Source organism: Macaca nemestrina, chromosome 1 (assembly GCF_043159975.1).
Source record: "Macaca nemestrina isolate mMacNem1 chromosome 1, mMacNem.hap1, whole genome shotgun sequence".
NCBI classification, from domain to species: domain Eukaryota; kingdom Metazoa; phylum Chordata; class Mammalia; order Primates; family Cercopithecidae; genus Macaca; species Macaca nemestrina.
The window spans coordinates 146416895-146440402 of NC_092125.1; the positions used below are offsets into that span (position 1 = coordinate 146416895).

At 42.9% G+C, this 23508-nt stretch overlaps 1 protein-coding gene across 1 annotated transcript in view; it reads right to left on the bottom strand.

Annotated features, from left to right (window-relative positions):
* Positions 1-23148, bottom strand: part of LOC105482794 (LIM domain only 4) — a 133932-nt gene extending 110784 nt beyond the window's left edge. The window contains exon 1 of the mRNA XM_011743137.3: positions 23034-23148. The gene's annotated coding sequence lies outside the window, so the exon portion shown is untranslated. The remainder of the gene's footprint in view (positions 1-23033) is intronic.
* Between the last annotated feature and the right edge of the window lie 360 nt (positions 23149-23508).

Consider the following 23508-nt stretch of genomic DNA (forward strand, 5'->3'; position numbering starts at 1 on the left):
TCCTCCACCCCTCTAGCCATGGTGACAGGTGCAGAAGTGGGCTTACAACTCAATCAGACTAATCAGCCTTTCCTGGTATTTTACCAGAGTCCATGAGACAATTATCTGGGGCTGCCAGCAGTCATCTTACCTATTCATGAAGAGAAACTACTTGAAGATTAAGCCACGCAGAGGCACAGAGATGAGAGATAGAGCTAGAAAGAGAGAGAAACCTTATTTGAAGCACTAGATCCAACTGTTCCTGAAGCTGGCTGTCTCTCATGAACTTCCCAGGTACTTAAGCAAATTAATAACCTCTTTAAAAATAAAGTTATGAACTAATCCTCTATCACCTGCAACTGCAATATTCCTAATTAATACAGCTTTTTTCTCCTCTCCTCTGTCTTTTCAGTATTATGATGGTTGCAATAGACAGGATTTGGTCCCTTACCGCTTGCAAGTAGCCCCTATCCCTGAAAGAACTAGCAGGTATAGGAAAGAGGTTTTATGATTCGTTTCTCCTTTAGCCACTAGCATAGTATTACGCAGAAGACTAAACAGGCATACATGGGAGTAGAGGAAAGGGCTTGGGTTTAAGCTTATAGGTCAAAACTAGTCTTTGTTCTTCCACAAGCTCCATCCTAGTTCATGAAGTGTTAAACCAGACAGCAATTAAAGCCATACCCTAGCTATTAATGAAATATCTATTCCTTGGGAAAATATTAACAGTTACCATAAAAGGGTGTGGAGGGGACCCTAGTACCCCCACTATCCCCTTTCTCCTCTTATTCCCGAACATACAGCTAAGCTACATGTGACAATCTCTCCTGCAATCAGACGGAGTGTTATCACTATATCCAGCCAATACAATGTGAACAGAAATGCACTGTATTGATTTATTCTACAATTGTTTCTGAGCAGGTAAAATAGAGCCCAAGGTGAAAACTAGGTCTTTCCTTTTTTTTTTTAAAAAAAAAAAAAAAAAAAAAAAAAAAAAAAAAAAGGTAAAGAGCCAATTTTCAGGACCCAAGAGATAGAGCTGGCATTATTTTGACTCAAAGCTGATGGAAAGGAGTTTCTTCTGTCACTTCTGCCATGGTCAACAATGTTCCTTGACCCTGGTGGTGGAAGCACAGGTACAAGTAAGCAGATGCTGCTGGAGGGGCCTCAGGAGAGGGAGAAAAGGGTTGCAAATGTCAGGAGCCAGACGTGGTCTGACAAACGTGAGCAGGAGCTACGCCTACAATCTTTGCTGGTTAGTAGCCACCACCTCTATCATTAGTCAGTTCTACTGACGAACCAAGCGCGCACTCATTCACATAGTACCAAGCACTGCGAAGGTGCTGGCACCACAGAGAGGAGGAAGACAGTCTCTTCCCCTGTAATAAAGTTACACACACGCTCCTCTAATACCCAGGGTAGGGCCTGAAACTTCCAGAAACTGTTCACAAAAGAAAAGTTATTTGGGCTGACTCCTCGGTAGAAGCCCACATCAGACAAAGGAGTGGAGAGCACTCCAGCGAAAGGGAACAAGGGCAGAAATCTGGAGTGCAAAAGAGCATGGCACGTGCAGGAAATGGCCAGAACGTCTGTGTGACTGGAACCTAAGTTAACTCCGTAGAGTGATGGGGCGGAAGGGCTGTATGATATGTGAGAAACGGCACGCTATCCATTATATAAGCAGATATTGTAGGAAATCAGGCCGGAAGGATTAGAAGAGGAGAGAACTAAAAAAACGTTCACATGGATAGGACCAGCAGATACTCACTCATTCAACAAAGGTTTCTCAAGCTCCTACTCTATGCCAAGGACTGTTTTAGATGTCTAGAATACATCAGTGAGCAAATCAAAGATACCTGCCCTTAAGGAGCCTACATGCTAATGCGGAGAGGCAAGCAGCAATAAACATAATAAACAAGCTAACTATATAATAAGGCAGATGATAAACTAAAAAACAGTAGAGGAGGTAAGGGGGTCAGGAGTTGGGGGAGGAGGTGTTGCAGTTCTAACTGGGGTGGCCAAGGCAGGCCGCAATGAGAAGTGAGATTTGAACAAAGACTGAAAGGAGGTAAGGGAGTCAGCCAAGGTATCAGCAGATACCTCGGAGAAGAGCATCTCAGACAGAAAAAAAAAGAAAAGTCCTAAGGTTGGAGGCCAGGGAGCCTGAAGGGAAGGGAGCAAGGAGAGAGAATCAGGAGGTGAGGTCAAAGAGAGCCGATGGGGCAGCTGGATTGTGAAGGGCCATATAGGCCACTGTAAGGAATTTGGCTTTTACTCTGAGTGCAAGGGAGCCGAGGTGACAGGAACACTGCAGTAGACAGTAAGACATTGCCATTGTCAGAAGGAAGGGAGAGGTGCTTGTGATGGTTAATACTGCGTGTCAATGTGATTGGATTGAAGGATACAAAGTATTGATCCTGGGTGTGTCTGTGAGGGTGTTGCCAAAAGAGATTAACATTTGAGTCAGGGGGCTGGAGAAGGCAGATCCGCCCTTAATCTGGTGGGCACAATCTAATAAGCTGCCAGCACATATAAAGCATTCAGAAAAACGTGAAAAAGAGAGATGGGCCTAGCCTCCCAGCCTACATCTTTCTCCTGTGCTGGATGCTTCCTGCCCTAGAACATCGGACTCCAAGTTCTTTAGTTTTGGGACTCGGACTGGCTCTCCTTGCTCCTCAGCTTGCAGAAAACCTATTGTGGGACCTTGTGATCGTGTAAGTTAATAGTTAATAAACTCCTATATATATACACACATATATGTATATATGTATATGTGTATATATGTGTGTGTGTATATATATATACACATATATATGCTATTAGTTCTGTCCCTCTAGAGAACCCTGACTAATACAGTGCTGTAGCAATATCCTTGAGTAGAAGAGGGAGGCATGGCATACTGCACAGGCAGACGGACTGGCTTTAGAAGGGAAACAGGCTGCAAGGTGGAGTCTGTGGGTACAGATGGTGGTAGGTAGGGGAAAGTAGAGCAGGAGTCTGTGGACTTTCTCTTCTGCTTGCTTCAGTTTTCTCAGTGAAGTAGGAAGCAGGGTCATTAGCTGAGAGTGGGTATGGGGGGGAGGAAATTAGTTAACTGGGAGAATGAAAGGACCAGGAACTAACCGAATGATTGCCTGGCAGCATTAAGGACCCACTTAACGGTTCACGGCCATGAATTTAAAGTGAGACCAGTCAGTGTGGCTGTGTTTTTCTCTGGTGATATTCAGCTGCACGGATGCAGGAGGAAGCAAGTTGGATTTAACCAAGATTGTGGTTTCACTAAATAAGTTTGAGGAAATGAGAAAGGGGCAAGGGGGGTCAACAAGATATAGCAGGATGTGATTATGAGGATTGAGCCTGAGATTTAAGCTCAGGAAGAAGAATGGGGACACCAAAGGGGTGAGGGACAGGGAAAAAGTGGAAATACCAATCGAGTATGGTCCTCGTGGCCAAGAGCATCATTCAGAGCGGGTGCTAAAGAGAATGAGCTGGAGGCTGGGTGCAGTGGCTCATGCTTGTAATCCTAGCACTTTGGGAGGCCGAGGCAGGCGGATCACAAGGTCAGGAGATCGAGACCATCCTGGCCAACATGGTGAAACCCTGTCTCTACCAAAATACAAAAAAATTAGCCAGGCGTGGTGGTGTGCACCCATAGTCCCAGCTACTCAGGAGGCTGAAGCAGGGGAATCACTAGAACCTGGGAGGAGGAGGTTTCAGTGAGCCAAGATCGTGCCACTGCATTCCAGCCTGGTGACAAAGCAAGACTCCGTCTCAAAAAAAAAAAAAAAAAAAAAAAGAATGAGCTGGAAAGATAGGAGCTGGGGACCAAGAGTGGGGCAGTAATTTGAGAGTATAGAAGAGCTGCCAGAGTTGGTAATGAAAGGGCACAGGAGTAAGTGGCTGAGGTGGGGTCAGAGGGTGGAGAAACCCATCTGGGCGAGCCATGCTAGAGGTAAAGATTCATGGGTCCCGGGTGTTTGAAACCTTGTTGTGCTTGTGAGTTGCAGAGAGAGAGTACAGAGGGAGGAGAGAGAAGGGCTGAGTTCAGAGCCCTGGGAGGACAATGTTGGACAGTGGGGAGGCCCAGCAGGGAGGAGGTGAATAGGCAAAAATGCACACCACTGTCCTGGTAGTCAACAGAGAAACAGTCTGAAGAAGGAAATGCATGGCGGGCAGAGTTAGAGTCCTCAGAAAGGTCAAATCAGGTAAGGACCAAACATTGTCTATCAGATTTGGCAATTAACACTTCATTAGTGGATTTGGGAGCAGCTGGTGGAGTGAGGCGTGAAGGAGAGGTGAAGAAATGGAGCCAGCAAGTGTGGACCTCATTCTCTCTGAAGCAGCTCAGAAGCAAGTCCAGATAGTAGTGAAACTATATCTGATAGTTAGTCCCCTATGGCTCTAAGCTGAGCCTACTGACAGAACCTTTCCTGGAAATGCAAAATGAAAAGAGAAAATACAAAAATGACTTCATTGCTTTAAATCATGCAGATCAGTATGCACACATCTGTAAAACACTGTTGTCAAGACAACTGACAAACCCCGGAAAACCAATCCCTCACTTCATTCATCCATCACCTTGTTCTGTGCCTGTGGTGCCTGCCTTTTTCTCTGTTGCCATAGATAACCTTAATTTAGATGAGAACCTGCTCATTTAAGACACAGTGAAACCATGATCATTTTTGGATTGGATTATTGCCCATTTGAGAAAGTGGTTACTGAAGAGGACCTGTGATCGTGCACGAAATGCAGGGATGACAATGACCCTACATGTCAGATAGCCAAGTCACAGTGCTAACTGGGACACAGAGGACCTGAAGAACTCAGCCATTCGTTAAAGCAAACATCCTATAAAGCCCTACTACTCGCTTATTAGAGAAAATGGGAGTGAAAGTATGAACCACCTACTTCACAGGATTGTTGGAGAATATAATGTGAAGAGTTACAAAGTATCCTAAGGGAAATCAAGGCCTTACACATGATATTTTAGTTATTCTAGCTGTTATGAAACCTTCCTGGGTATTGGCTGGGTTTAAACTGTAAATAAAGAAAACATCATATTTCACTTAAGTTACTGACAAGGCATATAGTAATAGGGTGACTTCAAGATATCCAGTGGAATTACCCTCTGAGCTTATGTTATAATAAACACAATCATTAATGTTAGGCCTAAGTCTTGGATAGACAAGGACCCCTAAAAACTGAAGTAGTTAAAAACTAACACAGGGATAGAAAGCCAAACACTGCGTGCTCTCACTCATAAGTGGGAGCTGAGTAATGAGAACACATGGACACAGGGAGGAGAACAACACACACCAGGGCCTGTGAGGGGGTCGGGGAGGGAGAGCATCAGGGTAAATATCGAATGCATGCTGGGCTTAATACCTAGGTGATGGGTTGATAGATGCAGTGAACCACCCTGGCACACATTTACCTGTGTAACAAACCTGCATGCCCTGCACATATATCCTGAAACTTTAAATTAAATTTTAAAAAAGAAAGAAAGAAACTACCTCAGTATCCCAGGTCAGCTCTGCAATGTCTTTAAATGTGCTCTAGCAGCAATTCTTTTGGTGGTGGTTGTTTCTTTTTCTTTTTCTTTTCCTTTTTTTTTTTTTTTTTTTTTTTTAGGTAACAAAGTCATTTTCTGACAATTCTAGGGGCCAGAAGTTCAAGATGCCTCTTTTAATCAGGGAAGCTTTGCCTATCCCTGCCCCCAATTCAGAAAATATCCCCCTGACCACTGATTCCTTTTTACCCTTTTTTTTTTCTTTCCAAGCAACACAGAATCTTGGGCTCCTGGAGACTGGTGAACTCCTCTGGAGACATCTGAAGCCATAACCTGGCAGCTGTGCCAGGTTAAACCTTGGGAAACCTTCCCCTCAGTCAGGCTTGGTCCCTGGGCATCCTGTGGCAAGACTGTACCTCCGCCCCAATGTCTACCCTCTTCCCATCTCTTTCTCCTCTCCCTCCACCATCCCTGTCATCTGCCCTATCCTGGAGCGCCTCTAACTTTCACTGGTCCCCTCATTGCTCAGGATTCATATTGTTAAAAAGAGCTGCCATCGTAATGAGTGTCCTTCAAGAACATTGTTAACTCACATGTATATAGTGCATTATAAATAATAACAAGCACTCCCATAAATTGTTTCATTTGAACCTCAGAGCAAACCCATGAGAGGGAAAGAATTAGTAGTAACACCTCTATTCTACAACTGGGGGGACTGAGGCTTAGTGAGGCCAAAGTCACACATTATTTTATATTAGTTTCCCCTGACTGTTGTAACAAATTACCACCAACTTGGTGGCTTAAAACAACACAAACTTATTCTTTTTTTTTTTTTTTTTTTTTTTTTTTTTTTTTTTTTTTTTTTTTTGAGACGGAGTCTCACTCTGTAGCCCAGGCTGGAGTGCAGTGGCCGGATCTCAGCTCACTGCAAGCTCCGCCTCCCGGGTTCACGCCATTCTCCGGCCTCAGCCTCCCGAGTAGCTGGGACTACAGGCGCCTGCCACCTCGCCCGGCTAGTTTTTTGTATTTGTTAGTAGAGACGGGGTTTCACCGTGTTAGCCAGGATGGTCTCGATCTCCTGACCTAGTGATCCGCCCGTCTCGGCCTCCCAAAGTGCTGGGATTACAGGCTTGAGCCACCGCGCCCGGCCAACACAAACTTATTCTTGTATACTAACAGATCACCTTTTTCCCCTGTATCGTCATCACATGGCCTTCCTCCTCTTCTGTAGCCAAATCTCTCTCTGCCACAGTCGTGATTTCAGAACCTACCTGATCAGTCAAGATAATCTCCCCCATCTCAAGATCCCTGACTTAAACACATCTGCAAAGCATCTTTTACCACATAAGTTTCCAGAAATTAGAAATTAATGTCTCTGGGGACCATTATTCAGGCTACCACACGCGTCAAATTTGTAGCAAGAGTTCTACATTCCCTGGTGAAGCATTTCAACTCATTTTCTTTCTCTTTGGAATTTGCAGTCATCACTAAGTTGCTACTTTTTCAGTTAAGTTCCTGGTCAAGAGCTGAGCAAGTGGCCCCTCCAAGCCTGCTTCTGCAGTCAGATCACCAAATCATCCAGACAAGGTGAGCCTCATGGTGACTGGCATCACCCTGAAGTGGCCCCACAGGCTGCACAGTGCTTTCACACTTCTGCGTCTTAGCCTTCAGTCTCCTCTGCCCAGGCACATCTTTCTCTTTTGTCTTTTCTCCCATTGAGTCCCGTGCCCTTTTCTACCCCCAATCCTCCTCAACTGGACCCTATGGGCTGCTTCTCCATTTCACCAGGGTGGACACATTTAGTTCCATCTGCAGTTGTCGCTGACATTCTGTTTAATCCCTGGAAGACCTAGTTCTTAATGGCATTTTCACCCTTTCACTGCAAATTGCAAAGACCTTCCCCAGGCCCCAAGATGGCCCCTCAGAGAAGACGCTCTGCTTCATAACAACAAAATAAAGCAAGACCCAACTCTTCTTTGGGAGGCTAATTTAAAATCCACTTGTTCCTCTTTAGCCCCTATCAGTTTTTCTTTCATATAACCACCAAGAATTAAAATATAAAGGATATTTTGCTAAGAATCCAACTGTCTCAGTCGGGGGCAAGACCATGCCTGCTGGCTGAAAGGGGCTGCTTCAGGAGCTCTGTGAGAGCTGGTAGAGGTGGCCTCAGACTGCCGAGCTGTTCCCACAAGGGTCCTCCAGCAGGCAACCTACTCAGCACTCTCTATATCCTTCCAGGGCCACCCATCACCTAATACTGGGCCCACCCATGGGGAGGGGACATTATTGTCTCTATTGGATAGATGAGAAGATAGTAGAAACAGTCCAATATCACACCCCTGTAAGTGCCAGAACCACGGCCAGAAGCTAAATCCATTGACTTCAGTGAGTAAAATCTGGAGGCAAATTCCATGAATATGTGTCTTCTCCAACCACCATTCCAGAGATCTACTTTTGGGACTTGATGGATTCCCAAACAGAGACATGAGTTAACCAGAATAGGTGAGCAAGAAATAAAACTAGACATGAAGAAGATATTCACAGTCTGCCTCCTCTTATCTCAAGTGTTCATTTTATACAATTACACTTGTTACCTGATACATTTAGGTTATACACACTTTAAAAATCCTCCTCTTTCCCTTAATCCTGAACCTGCACCTCCCAACCCTTCAAAAATTTGTCTTAGGTTGAAAATATGGATTTTTTTTTTCATTTGTGTTCCAGTCAGGTCTTGGGCCGTAAGTTAGATTGGAACCTGGTAATAGGTTTCCCAGCTGTGTGTACATGTTGCTTCCATCTTTTTTTTCCTTTTCACCTCTGGACATGTGCTTCAGAAAGCCTGTCTGGGTCTTTGTGCTCACCTGTGTTCATATTTGTGGACCGTTTCCACAGCTTTGTCAATTCTCTGTGAACACCAGAGTTTTATGCATAACAGCAACGGGTCATTAGTCCAATTAAGTCTGCAGCCATTTCAATGGCTTCTGTAGGAGGAGATGGAACACAATATGTAATTTCAGCTTTTCTTGTGATGGTTTTCAATCCTTCCATGAACTAAATCATTTTATCAGTTTTTTATTTTTTTTACATGTCCCATTAAACTACAGAACTGGAACATACTTGTGAATGGTTTCTTTCTGCTTTAACTCAAGGAGATCCTGACATAACAAAAACTGGTAATTAACTGGCTCAGAGACTTTTACAATAGCCTCTTTAAATAAGTTCCAGCATGCAGCCTCGCCATCCCACTCCACACTGCTGATAGCGCCGCAACGCACCCTCTATTAAACCAGCTATCACTCCAGCCATCGGCTCCCTCACTCTCCACCACGCTGTTGTTCTGCCTGGAAATGCCCACCTCGCTCCAGTTTCCCTCCTTAGTGAAGTCATCCCTTGATGTGGGACTCCTCCCTCTCTGTTCTCAGCCAGGCCCTTTCTTCGTTCCCTGAGAATTCAACCTCAATAGCATCAGCACCACAGGGCCAGGGCTTCTGAGGTTCATTTTAAATGTAGATGATGCAAGGATTCAGTCCAGAAGAACGTCCAGAGGAATGTCACCCTGGCTCTCAGCCACACGCTGTGAACCCTGATCTGCTACTCCACTTCCTCTCTCTACGACCAGCCTCAGCAAGGAAAGCCCTAGTTTCTTTCTGGAACTAATCCAGTCAGTTCAACAGATTACCACAAAAGCCCCTTCCTGGTCTTCCTGCTCCCAAACTTGCCCACCCCACCTACAGCTCCTTTTCCACAAAGCAACCGTAGTGCTCTTTCAAAATGCAGCGTTTCTCCCTGAGGTTTTCATTGCCCTTGGAATAAACCTAATTCCTCACCAGGGCCAGGATCATCTCTGAACACTGTCCTCACATTCACTGTGTTCCTGCCTCCCTTCTGCTCCTCAAAGCCAAGCCGGCGTCGCTCTGGGGCCTTTGCATCAGCTGCGCCCTGGGCCTGCAGTGCCAATTTGCATATGTCTGGTTCCCTCTTGCCTCAGGTCTCCACTCAGCAGTCGTCTCCTCTGGGAGCCCTTCCTTCACCACCACCACCACACACACACACACACACATACACACACACACACACACACACACCACAAACCATTGTATCCCTGTATTCTATTATTTACTTTTATTTTTAATAACAATCTCACTCTACAGTTATTGCTACAATCCTTTGCCTATCTGTACCTGTGTTTCACCCACAGAATGTAAGCCCCTTGAGAACAGAGTCCATTTGTTTTGCTTGTGCCACATCTACCTCTGCATTTGGCACACAATAGATGCTCAGGAAATATTTCTCGAATGGAGGGTTTTGTAACAGGAGCTGTACCAAGCGCAGAAACTCCACCAATGACAAAGACCCTGCCCTGTGGGCTCCACAGCCTAGAGGGGTAAGCAGATAAGAAAATATAATCTGAACTGAAGTACACTTTAAAAGCGCAACAGGGATGCACTGTGGTGATGAGCTGCACAGGGCTTCGGGGCAGCAGAGCTCTGCCCTTACATTAAACCACCAAGGTGTATGTAGATCAAGGATAGGTGATCTTTGGCAGAAGTTTGGTACTGAAACAAAGTGACTATGCCCTGAAGTTAAACACCAAACACCAAACTGAAATGAAGGCAGTTCCTGGTTAAATACACCAACCCTGTTACTAACTCACCCTGCTGTGCAAATTTATTAAAGCAGTCTCCAAATAAACAAGTCCTAAAACTAATCAGGAAGTGGAAAAACATAAAAATAATCCCCAGCCCACAACACACAACCATGAAAACAAGAAATAAAGAAAAATGTTCTATATAAAACCCGCGAGGCCAAACTCTGTCCTCAATTAGTGGTGCCGGCTGCCAGCTGAAGTCAATGGAGGTTTTCAGTCCAATAATAGAGGCAGGATTCGGGGCCCACGACGCATTGCATTTACTTTTAGGTAATAAATCAGGAATGTCAAGTGGATGTGCATGGGCTTCAATGTCGTGAAACTTAAACCTAACAGCACTGTCCTCCATGTTGAGATCCACTGGAGCTCAGAGCAGCCAAGGAGGTTCTACAGTGTGTGTGAAGAGACACCCCGCGTGGGCTGTGCTAGGCATCACTAGGAGGAGGAAACTCGTCCAGTCAGCCCTATGCCCTGCCCAGGACCGGCTGTATAATTTGTGGGCCCCAGTGCAAAATGAAAATAACCCCTTGTTCAAAAATAATTAAGAAGTTCAAGATGTTAACAACAGAACATTAAACCAAGTCCAAGGCCCTTCTGAGCACAGAGTCCTATACAGTTGCATAGATTGTACACCTATGGAGCCAGCCCTGAGTAGAACAAATTCTGGAACACAAGCTTGGGCTCAGATTTAGAGCTCTCCATCAGTGTCACAGCTGACAATTTTTAAGCACTTTCTATGTACCAGGAACTGTTCTAAGCGCTTTACCCATATTAACTCACTGATGCCTCACAGCAAGCCATGCAAAAAGAAGTCTAAGTATCCCCATTATATATTGAAGAAATTGAGCTGCCCGAGGTTGTACAGCTTGTAAGTGGCTGAGCCAAGATTCAAACCCACATGATCTAGCTGTTAGCTACCTTCTAGTGCTTGTTAGCGGTAGTCATATTAACTATGTTAGTCACTCGACACGTCATTCTGTTTCTCTCATTCTAATAAGCCTCTTACTCATATCTCATGGGATTCATTTCCATCACAACCAAGGACTGTCTGAACAAAATTGTCCACTTTGTGGCTTGCTACTTGTGTGACTTTGAATCAGTTCTTTGGCCACTCTAAGTTCAAATTTCCTCATCTGAATAAAAGAGATTAAAATAGTACTGATCTCATGATTGAGTTTGTTGACGGGAAGTGCCAGGTGCATAGGCAGTACTCAATAAAATGTTAGCTCCTGCTATTGCTATTATTGCTTGTAAACCTTAAATAGATTTTAAGCTGATTGTAATAAAATAATAGTTACCATGTATTGCAACTTATCATATACCAGGAAATTTACATAGATCATGTCATGTATTACTACAAACCTAATGAAGGACACCAAGATAACTAAATAGGGAAAGAATAGTCTTTTTAACAAATGATGCCAGGACAATGACATATCCATATACATACAAAATAATAAAGGTAGGCCCCTTCCTCACACCATATACAAAAATTCAAAATGGATTATTGACCTAAATGTAAGAGCCAAACTGTAAAACTCTTAGAGAAAAACATAGGACTTTAATCCTTTATAATCTTTATAATCTTGGGTTAAGCAATGGTTTCTTATACAGGGCACAAAAAGTACAAGTTACAAAAGAAAAAACATGGAAAAATTGAACTTCACCAAAATTTTAAAATTTTGTGCAACAGAGAACACCATTAAGAGAGTGAAAAGAACCCATAAAATAAGAGGAAATATTTGCAAATCATATATTTGATAAGGAAATTGTATCCAGAATATAAAAAATTCTTATAACTCAACAATAAAAAGACAACCCAATTAAAAATCAGCAAAGAAGTTTGATAGACATTTCTCCAAAGAAAATATACAAATGGCCAATAAGCAAGCAAAAGATCTTCAATATCATTAGTTGTTAGAGAAATGCAAATAAAAATCGTAATGTGATACCACTTCACACCAAGATGACTAAAATCAAAATGACAGAAAATAACAAATTTTGTCAAGGATGTGAAGAAATTGAAACTTTTATTTATTGTTGGTGGGACTGTAAATGGTGTAACTCCTTTGGAAAATAATTAGATAGGCCCTCAAAAAGTTAAACATAGACTTACCTTAAGTTCTAGCAATTCCATTTTTAGGCATATACCCAAGAGATATGAAGACAGATACTCAATACAAAAGCTTGTATACAAATGTTCATGGCAGCATTATCCATAATTGTCAAAAGAAAAACTAAATGTCCATGCACTGATTAACAGATAAACAAAATATGGTATACTTATACAATGAAATATTACTCAGCAATAAAAGGGAATGAAGTACTGATACAAGCAAAAGATTGGATGAATCTTAAAAACATTGTGTTAAGTAAAAGAAGCCAGTCACAGAAAACTACATACTGTATGGTTTCTTTTACATGAAATGTCTAGCATAGACAAATCCAGAGAAACTGAAATAAGTGGCTGGGAGGAATAGGGGAAAGGAGGAATGGAGAGTGACTATTAATGGGTATGGGTTTCTTTTTTCTTTTTTCTTTTTTTTTTTGAGGTGGAGTCTCACTCTGTCGCCCAGGCTGGAGTGCAGTGGCCAGATCTCAGCTCACTGCAAGCTCCGCCTCCCGGGTTTACGCCATTCTCCTGCCTCAGCCCCTGAGTAGCTGGGACTACAGGTGCCTGCCACCTCGCCCAGCTAGTTTTTTGTATTTTTTAGTAGAGACGGGGTTTCACCGTGTAGGCCAGTATGGTCTCGATCTCCTGACCTCGTGATCTGCCCATCTCGGCCTCCCAAAGTGCTGGGATTACAGGCTTGAGCCACCGCGCCCGGCCCGGGTATGGGTTTCTTATGGGGGTGATGAAAATATTCTGGAATTAGATAGTGGTGATGGTTGCATGACTCTCTAAATACACTAAAAAATCACTGACTGAAATCACTTTAAAAGGGTGAAATGTTATGGTACATAAATTACATCTCAAAGAAGCTGTTATGAACAACAAAACCCCAAAATCCTGATAAGGTAGATCTCATTTTCCCTGTTTGGTAGACAATGAACTGAGATTCAAAGTGGATAAGGAACTTTCTTAGGGTCAAAGAGCAAGGCAATAGGAGTTACTATTGAAACCTACATGCATCTCATTTCCACATCTACGCCCTTCATTAAACTGCTTCCAAAACTCTGATAACAACAACAACAACAACAAAAAATCCTTCTCAAAACAAGAAAGAGGCTCCAGCCACATTTGGTTTAGATCTGAGGTCACTTAATTCAAGCCTCATTTTCTCAAGTCCTTTACCGCCAGCTTGGTCCTAGGCCCCAGGCAGATGGGTGTGTGGTGAGACACATGGGAAGCCTATGAAAGGTCATAAACCTATGTCAGTCTGGCCACTGACCCACACTGTGGCCTACTGGCTCTGATGGAGAAGTCTATCCAACAATCAATAGTAATGGCAGTGGCTCAATTCAATTGCTCACGAATCCCCATCCATCATTAGGACAGCAGAATGGCAATGCTGGCCTTGCTAGGACCTAGTCTTTCACATTTACAGGCTTCACGCAAGTATATGGCCCTTTCACCCTTAATGATTCCCTATGTCGGAGCACTGACATGTCTCCTAAAGCAACACTCAATATTTACTCCTATTATTATACATTGCATTTACTATGGTCTGTATATCATAATTATCCACTGACCTGTCTTCTACTCCCTCTTCAGTGAGATTCTTAAAGAAAGGACTGTGTTTCATTCATTTAAAAATTTTCCACACCATAGAAACTTCCCATCGCGTATTAACAAAAGTTCTAGTACCATCTCCTATGTGCATACTGTATACTTGGCTGAGTGTCAGGATCTAGCCTAAAGTTTTATGACAGTGATCAGATTTGATTCTCCCAACAACTCTGTGAGGTAGAGACTATCACAACCCCAATTTTACAGCTAGTAAATGATAGCCCAATAAATCTCCTTGAATTTCTCTGAACTGTATTCTCGGTCAGTATAAACGCTGTTCTTTCCGGGTCACTCCGTAAAGATGTGGGATATGTTTTCATTGATTCAGATCTTGCTGTATATATACACCCTTAGCAAACATAGATGCTGGGCAGGGTGGTACTGACTGGGACATGACAGGCAAACAGCCCTCTCTTGGATCTGATCATAAACACCCCACCAGGGGTCAGCTGCCTAAATTCCAATCTTTCCATTCAGAAGGCAAGTTTATATAATTGCATACTTGAGAATTACCTCCGTGAGGATTTGTTACTACTCTAACGCAAAGTGAGAAATGGTACTGAGTTTTTAAAGTCAGAGTAATTTTGTTGAATGCCTTTATTCCCATTTTGGAGAGACTGGAATGTTTTCCCACCATGTGGGGCTCTTTTACTGACTGAGAGCTATGGCACCCACAGTCTGACAGTTTGTAACAATTTTCTGGGGTTTAGGAAATCACCTTCAGTGACTAAGGCAAGCCATTAAAAAGTGGGACTATTCCTCTATTCACAATTGGCTGGTTGAAGAATTTGAGGTGTTTTACTCACATCCCAAGCATTCATAATGTCAGTGTTTAAAACCAGCTATTCCAGTTCAAAACCCTCAGCCAGAACTTGAAAGGGGATCTCAAGTTCTCTCTTTGTGATGTCAGTCATTGTAGGATTCTCACACCTTTATCAACTCTCCACAGCACTCTTAAAGGCCCTTTTTAATGGACCTTCTGCTTCAACTTCGCACTCAGGGACAGAATTTAAGACATAGGTTCTCACTAGTGTGTACTTGTGAACACTGAATAAGGCATGAAATATCCCTGTGGCCACCTTCTGCTGTCTTGGCCTAACACTCCATCTTAGCTCACCGTTTGTGCCACGTGCAACGAGGTTACCCACACTTTGCTGTTGTTGCCTGTTCTCCCTTTACTTTATCACTGGAAAGTGGGGTTTTCTTGTTGTGGTGATGGTATTTTTGGCTGGGCGATCAGTTTTTGTGTCAGTTTTGGCTTGGGATATATATTTGTTTTGCTTTCTTTCATATGGCAGGGGGAGGTCTATGAAATGGAGCTTCTGCTTCCTCTACTGATTCTCCCTTTTCTTGGACCCTGTCTCTCTTCCACTGCCTGGTGCTCCATCTTTCCTAACCAGCATCCTCATACTACCAGCTGGTTCTCCTACACCTACACACACGGCCCAAGTAGACACGTGGGGAGAAGGAGCAAGAGAATATTTGAGCCAGTCAAGACCAGAGCAGGCTGGGTTGGTTTGGAGAAGCTGTAGCTGTTGAGGGTAACACAGATGCCAGCCAGAGGTTCCCCAGCTCTTTGTGGGTATGAAGAAAATTGACCAGAACATACCTCCCACCCATTCTGTGGCCTTTGGAAACCCAAAGCTCTCCTCCAGATTGCTGCTACTTCCAAGGGGCCTCTTCTCAAGGTTTTTAGCTCCAATTTCTGAACCAACTACCTTTGTCCCACACATATCAATTCCAGTGTGGAATCTGGTACTTTTTTCATTTTCTGCAATCAAATGAAAAAATCCTTCACCCAACTCTTGCTCAGTTTTATAAACTTTACTGAACCACCCCAGGCAGGTTTCTGCTCTCTCCCTCCACTTCCTCTCTTCACTTCTAGATTCCATTCATCCACTTATCGTGCCCAGCAGCTGCCTTTGCCGCGGGGGCCTGGGTACCAGTCCAGGCTCCTCTCCCCAAGCATCCATCAGGCATCTCTTGGAGCCAAAGACTCTTTTCCCTTAAAGAAACTCTGTTGTCAATTATTATAAAATTTTCGCTATCTTGTTAGCCTGGAAAACCCTGGGACTGTTCAGAACATGGGAAGAGGGGGTGTTCTGCTGAGATGTCACTGGGAGCAAACATGAAGTTAGGTAAGAGGGAGGGAGGACAAGCAGGGACTGAACAGGTAGATTAAGACATGGGCTGCACAGATGGCCAAATAAGGAAGGGAAGAGGAAGAGAGAGAGTTCAAGGAGAGGAAAAACCAGTCTTTGGGGGTCTGCAGGAAAATCCCTCTGAAAAAGACATCAAGGCAAGGGCAGCAAGAAAATCTTTCACCAGAGCTAAGCCAGCAGAACTATTTCTCAGCACTGTGGAAACACAACCACTCACTACCAGTGTGGCTGGGAATCTAGGATGCTGGCATCTTATCTGACACTCTTCTCAGGCAGGCCCCACTGCAGAAATTAGGCGAAGCTCAACCTACAAACTTTGAGATCCTTGAGTCTTGCAAGAAGCATTAATGGTTTTTAGTTTCCCTCAGCATCATCCCCTCTCTGCAACCTCATGAGCTGATCTCAGCAACATTGTGTTCACTCAATGCAGGTGGGGAGTGTTGAGTTCTAGTGCTGATTGAACAACTAGCTAGCTGTGTGGCCACAGGCAGTTTTTTTACTTTCAGTTTGAGTCTCTGTTTCTTTACCTATCAAATGTAGACAGTAACACCGGCCTCTCAGGGCTCTTTTGAGCACTAGAGATAATCTATAACAAGTACAGGGTCTGACACATAGTAGGGGCTCAGTAAAGGGCAGCTGGTTCTGCATAGAAATGGATATGAATCATTCAAGTTTAATTATCATTGCAAACAATAACAAACATAATATGTCCCATTAATTTTATTGTAAGTTTTATTTCACTGTGATCAGTGAGGTGTTGATAAATATATACTAACAATTATAGTTAAATCACAACCAGATCCCTGATTTGTATCATTTGCTGATTTCTATGATATCAATACTATCACCCTGGCCAATTTCAAACTACCAATGTGATGTCCCTGGGCACAGAGTTGGGAAGAGAATGGTGCAATCAAGAGTCATGTGACAGGCCCAGGACGCCTCTGACGGTAGTCTCAAATCTGCTCAGATGTATTCAGATGTCACATATTGGTACTTACAAATTAAGTCATGCACTTACAACTAAAAAAAAAAAAAAAGGAAATATTGTACAGCATTCTCACTAAATCAAGAATAACCTCCTCACAGGAAACAGAGATTGCTCCTTTAGTTCCCCATATGCCACTAATTCCACGTTCTGCCACTCCTTGGTCACCATTTGAGTGTTCATAATTTTTAAATTAACAAACCCCTGAGGGGTGTGTGTGTGTGTGTGTGTACACGCGTGCACGCACAGGAACTGAGCTTTTCCCACCTCTTCTCTGACTATCCACATAAGTGTAGATTATATTTGAAAATCAGCCTTGACTAAACTCTTATAATAGCTTGTAATAACAATTTAATGATAGATAAAATAAAGGAAAATTACATTCTCCTTCATTTAAACACTAAGCCCTTTTAATTGTTTTATTAAAAAACTTCATTTCCCCCCGTAATTATCAATATATTTCCATCACCCCAGGAAATAAAAAGGCTCCTTTCAGGGGCAATTTTAACACCTGTAAATCCCCCAGATGGTAGAATGAGTCTATAAGAGCTAGAGAGGAAAAGCGCTTGTTTTATAGTCTGGCAGTTTCTCAGTTTGCTCTTTATTTTTTAAAATCCTTTCATTGCATTTTTGATTAGTGTTGGATAAATAATGTTTGGATTAAAAATCCTACTGTATGATTGTACTCGGCATTCTTGCTACCAGTTTCCCAGATTCCACATTGAATAATATATCTCTGTTTCCATATAACACTTTAGATGGTCACATACAGAACTGGAGGGACACAGAAGATCATCTCACTCCAACTTTTATTTTGCCAATGAGAAAATCGAGGTCCAGAATAATACCATGGTTTGCCCACGTGAGGGCCTGGCCTTTTACAAATCTCCAGGCAGCCACAGCCACCCTTGCTCTCCATGCTTCCACCTCACCCCACTATACACTCACAGTGGAATGTACAGTCACAGAATTCAGCAGAAGCTAAAACATCAGCTATGCCCCACCGAAAAACAAAAAAGAAAATCATTTATTTATTCAATAAATACTTATTGGGATGGGTGTGGTGGCTCATGCCTGTAATCCCAGTATTTTGGGAGGCTGAGGCAGGTGGATCACTTGAGGTCAGGAGTTCAAGATCAGCCTGGCCAACATGGCAAAACCTCGTCTCTACTAGAAATACAAAAATCAGCCAGGCATGATGGTGTATGCCTGTAGTCCCAGCTACTTGGGAGGCTGAAGTGGAAGAATCACTTGAACCTGGGAGGTCGAGGCTGCAGTGAGCCAAGATCACACCACTGCATTCCATCCTGGGTGACAGAGTGAGACTCTGTCTCAAAAAAAAAAAAATATATATATATATATATACACACACACACATATATATATATGTATGTATTTATTTAATGGACATTTATTATACCCTGGTTACTGCCATTTTGATGCTCCACTTTTTAAGCTTATGATAGATACTCACTTCCTTAAGCTGCTGCATCATTAGTGTAACACACAGCTCTCTTACATGGAAATAAACCTTGTTAAAGAAAGCATTTGGATATTTGCCTGTTATGTTCACCAGAAACTTGGAAAAACCTGGATATTGTGCTCTGTGTTGTTTGTTTAACTCTAGACTTTATACAGACAGTAAAGGATTTATTTAACTGATCAGACTCTTAGTGTGGAAGAACACTCTATGGTTTACTAAACCGTTCATTTAAACATAACTATGTGCCGTAAGTGAAGTTCTCCTCCAAACCCCAAGTCATGCCACCAATGGAAAGAGAGTGGTTTTTTAAATAGACAGTTCTAGAAACATACTCAGCTCCAGCAGGTGCTGGGTGAACTTCAGCAAGTTACTTCACTCTGGGACTCAGTTTCCTCATCTGAAAAACTAGGAATAATACCACTTAGCTCAAAGGCTTGTCAGGAGCTAAAACCTAATCACATCTATAAAGCTTCTAGCACAGCACCCCACAGGACGATCACCTTGAACACATGAGCTCCCTTTCCCGTGTCTCCCCTACTCAGGAGATGGAAGGAGAGTTGACAGGAAAAAGAAAATTTATGGGGATGCACAGGAGAAGAGGATAGATGCAAAAGGAAAGGTGTGGTGGGGGTAAAAGGGAGAGAGAATGGAAAAAGAATGGCTTAGACATGGGGCGCAAAGAACAGGAAAGGAAGAGGCTGCTGCTGACGAGCAAGTGGGACTCTGCCTAAGTGCCCTTCTTATGCAATGTTAATCCCAGTTTCGAAGAAGGCAGCCTTGGTGCAGAGTGAAAAGGTAAAAAGGCCTTCTTCTCAGTCGGAGAAGAACTATCATCCCCCCCCCCCCCCCAGTTTTCCCCACTGGAAAAACAAATGCTAATCCACTCATAAAAGTATTTCTACTAAAATGCTCCCCATTCTGAGGGAGTCATTTCCATATGCTGGCATAGTTGGCAACCTTATTTGTAAAGCCTGCTGTCCTTCAGTGGTCTTCCAAATTTGTGAAACTCCAAACAGTTCTGAACTCAGAAAATAATTCTCTAATCCAACTGTTTTCTAGCAATTGAATCTTTCGGCTCTGAGCCTGGTATTTTTACCTATGCCATTTAAAAAATCTGATTAATTCATATAGACCATACTATGGGGCATAAAGAACTTTCATAAGCGTTGTCAGGGATCGTGTAAAAATATTGGTTCCACACCAAGCCAGTTCTACTGACTAGAAAGCAAGATAGGAAATCATACACAAAATGAACCCAATTCCTTACTAAGGGGCATGTTAATAAGGGGGCAATGGTGATGCAGGCCAAAGTCAGCTTATTTCCTAATACAGGATAAAATGTCTTTTTTTGATTTGATTTTTGTGTTTTAAATAATGTAGAGGATTTGAATGGAATTAAATATGAGTGGTAAGAAATGTTCCAGTCTCTGTCCTGTGTAACAAACTACCCTAGAACTTACTGACTTAAAACAATAACCATTTTACTGTATTACATGAATTGTCAGGTCAGGAATCAAGCAAAGCTCAGCTGGGTGATTCATCTGCTCCTCATGAAGTCAACTGAGGTTACTGAGTGTTACTTAGTTGGCATAAGGGTAGGTAGTTTCAAGATGATTTACTCACATGTCTGGTACCTTAAGGATAGCTAGAAGGCTGGGCTCCATTGTGGTTGCTGACCAGAACACCTACACCTGGCCTCTCCTGCATGGTGGTCTCAGGGCAGCTGGACTAGTTGCATGACATTGACTTCTCCTAGAAAAAGTGTCTCAAGAGAATCTGTGGGAAGCTTTATGGCCTTCTCTGACCTAATCTTGGAGGTCACGTGGTGTCACTTTCACTTCATTCTATTGAGTCTAAACAAGTCATAAGGTCAACCCAGATTCAAAGGAGGGATATTAGGTTCCTCTCATATAGCAAAGTGCAAAGTCACACTTTAGAAGATGTGTAGGATGGGGATATTTCTGCAAAATACAATCTGTAATGGGACTGGGGACAAAAATCTCTGATTGCCTTCCCATGGTATAGTATCCAAAATATCCAATATCAGCTTTAAGGCCAAAAGTGACTGTCATCATCGAGAGATTCTTTGCCTTGATCTGAAGTTGTTTGTTTGCACAGTGCAATCCTATAATACCTACTTCCTGCCATCCCACTCAAAGACTTAGTGGATGTGTCTGGGGCAGGGCCAGCAAGGTAGTGACTTGAGGCATCAATCTATAAAGGGTGCTAAATTAACACTTAGACCTCAAATAAAATTACTGGAAGTAAAATAATATGGAGGAAATTGAATACATCAGAAGTCCTCTAAGGCAGCATGCAATGTATCATTGGAACGAATGGCTTAATAGACTCTCAGAGGTGGGAAGTGAGACTCAAAAGGAGGCATGCTTAAGTGACAGCAGAGGGTCGCTGAAGTACATTCTCAGGAGAGTAGATCTAGGCAACTCAGAACTTTTGCCGTCCTGGATAGATTATGCAAGTCTGGGACCAGAGATTAGTTGTTTGTAAGAGTAGAAAGCAGATAGAGAGCTACCACCATCCCATCATCTCTGCACATCCCTCAAGTCAACCTCAACTTCTCTAAAGAAATGTTGAACAAATAATTAAAGAGTGGCCTTTCACTGTCTGGTCCTAGACTCTAGACCCATTATTCTAGGCATCAAATCTCCCACCCAAGTAACCTTGGTTCAAGGTTGAGTGACAGACACAATGCTGGAGCAATGGGCTTGAGACTCAGGCTTCGATCTCTGACGTTTACACTGCACTCTAGAAGCTTTTGTCTCAATTATGATCAATTTTTTGATTTGTAAAACAGGAACAATGATAATATTTACCTCCATAGTATTGTTATCTGAACAGTTGTATGAACAATTTCCTTATAGCAATCAGTGAATGCTGGAAAATACATTATTATTGTGTTATTGTTGTTGGTGCCATGGTGGGGGTGGTGTTTTTATCCTTCTTCCTAAACACTTGCTTGGCCACAGTACAACTTCAAAATGGCATAAGTTTGGTCGATGTCACCTTCCCCATTACAGACTTCTCCTTGTTTATACAGAGTTTGGTGAATGGCTCTCAAATTAAATAAAATACAAAATATAATCTACCATCTTGGAACACACAGTACTTGATATTGCAGAGCAAGAAGCTTGCATTCTCCTGGAGCTATTCTTTTCACCTTGGCAGCAGATTAATTTTCAAATAAATGTAAGTTCCAATAGGGACAGTGCCAAGACCCAGTTGTGACAAAGCAACCAGCCAAACTAATGGAGTTATTAGGGATGATCTCTTAAGAAGAGAACTAAACGTTGATTGAATGTGAAAACTATGTAACGCTCGGCCTTCGCTTCAACAGCATGGTATTTTTTAGGATTTGGGGCCAGCCCCCTAATTTCCAAATGCCTGGATGTATTCAGAAGTCAAACAATCCAGGTTTCTCTGAGAAAGATGAGGTAGACCACCAGACTCCCCTAACGATGATTCAGAGGAGATGCCTCTGCTTCCCTACCTCTCTTGCTTCTTCTCCCTTTTGCAGATGTAAACATGCCACAAAACAGAGCGAGACATTTGTGAACCAGCTTTGCAGCTGCTTCATTACTCTACTAATATCAATATTAATTTTTGCAGGCTTCCTCTCTCAGCACATCAGGCTAGAGGTGCAACTTGTACGCATCCTGGTGTTTGGCAAGGGTATTTGTGAGCCTGCTCTAAAGGGCACCTCCTCTGCCACATCCCCTGTGGCACCATGCAAAAATCTGGTTCAAGCCCAAGACAGCAGGGAGAGAGCAGGGGAGGCAAAGTCAAGTCTCACAGGCCAGATCACAAAAGCTGAAAAACAAGTACCTGGGTATTATGTGCCTGCCTCTCTGGTGTTTTCGCCGCCAATTTCCCACTTGGCCACATGTGCACGTTTAATTAATGTTCTGCTCATCACCTCCTGCAAGTCATTAATAATGATGCTCTGTAGACGCCGGCCCATCTCAGAGCCTGCCAGAAGCACGCCGCTGGCCACCAGCTCCCAGTCACTCCACGGCCGCCCACCGGCTGCTCACGTGGCCTTCCAGCCAGCTTTCAATACAGGAGACAGCTCAGAACCAGCCCCGTTGAATTCATCTTTCAAGTGAGATTTCTGGATGCATCCATTTCATTTCCTTCACCCACTAATGTTGTGGATGCTTTTTTTTTTTAATTCTATTAAAAAATGCAATTAAATTTGTCTCATGGAATTTGCTCTTTAAAAATCCAGACAGCTGCTTGCTCATGGTGGCATTATGCTCTTGATTCTTACACATTTTTTTCCTCATCTCCATTCCATTACTTTACTGAGGATTAAAGACAGGCTTACCAGATGGCAAATGCCAGGATCTCTTCCCACCCCCACCTCCTGTTTGGAAGACTAGTATCGTATCGGCCATAATACACAGCCCAGGTTCCTCTATGCAGCTTTTGGAAGACACGAGCAATTGTTTCATTTAAATTCATTAGCCAATGCCTAAAACACAATTAAAGGGCAGGAGGTTAGAAAGGAGAAAACCTGAGTACTGCTGGGAATGCCACGTCCGGGTCTTTCTCTGTGTGCCTCAGTTTCTTCATCTCTTCAGTCTCACTCGCTTCCTCCACCATTTCTCAGCCATAAAGCATTCATTAGGCTGTGAAGCAAATGAGGTAATGTCTGTGGTGAGATGGTTTGTGCGTTTCCAAAGAAAGACACCATATAAAAAGCATTCTGATTGCTAACAGTCAGGGATGCTGAGGATTGGGCCTGGCTGGCTTTATAAACTATTTAACTGCCTGCTTCTTGCAGAAACTATTTTTATCAGTTAATTACACATTTTTCTTATTAAATAACAATGTGAAAGCATTTCTTGCTCATTTTCCTGTCATGATTAATTTAATCTGCCTCCCTTTATTGAAAGTCCAGTTTTCTTCCCCTCATCTTATCCACCCTGATATGCTAGTCAAAGCCCCACAACTGTTCAGCCCCTTTGATGAACATTAACCCATTCTGC